Source organism: Morone saxatilis, unplaced genomic scaffold (genome assembly GCF_004916995.1).
Source record: "Morone saxatilis isolate NCDOM2014 unplaced genomic scaffold, NCSU_SB_2.0 Contig18, whole genome shotgun sequence".
Lineage (NCBI taxonomy): Eukaryota > Metazoa > Chordata > Actinopteri > Moronidae > Morone > Morone saxatilis.
The window spans coordinates 6275171-6275970 of NW_023339740.1; positions in this window are offsets into that span (position 1 = coordinate 6275171).

An 800-nucleotide genomic window follows, 5' to 3' on the forward strand; every position below is an offset into this window, starting at 1 on the left:
GATGTGATTATCCAGCTCAGTTCTGCCGGGCATCCCAAGACTAGGGAAGGCTGTACCCAAGCAGAGCCGAGGCAAGCTGACCGAGATTTCCGTTGGAGTTTTCCACAACCAAAGCTAACTGGCTGGGAGGCAGGCGGGAGGTTAGTTGGCCCAAGGCTGGGAGGAAGAATAGATGCTAGTTGATGGGGAAAGGCCATCATCCTTGCAATCTCAGGTTCCCAATACCTCAGTACCTCAGCAGACAACTGCTAAATCGATGGCAGAAGTGGCAGTGAGACAGGATCTTCTTTAACTGGAAAACTGAGAGGACAATGTAGTGAGCAGCTGAGAGTCCAGGGTGCTTGGTTGCTGACATAGCAGGCCAATTATGTCCCCCCTCCCCCCCATCATCTAGCCTTCATTCTGTTGCCTATTCAGCTAGCCTTTGATATGCTATCCTCTACCTCCAGATAAAATCTCTGTCAGCTTGCCTGTGGGTCTGCTTGGCTCCAGCCTTTCCCAGTCTTGGGATTTACCTCTTGCATGCCTCCCAGTCAGCCAGCCTCCCACCACTTACCACCACCTAGCCCGCTGCCAGAAACAACTGAACTGGACAATCACGTCACCTGCTTTTACTGAACCAGCTCTGGGGGGCTGCTCAGAGGGCTACCCAGGAGACTGGAGGTTGGGAAGGTAGCTGACAGCAATAGATGCAGATGTATAGTGCAGGTCAGTAGAGAGACAACTGCTGAATCAGCGGCAGAAGTGGCAGTGGGTCAGGATCACTTTTCACTGGAAAACTGAGAGGACAATGTAGTGAG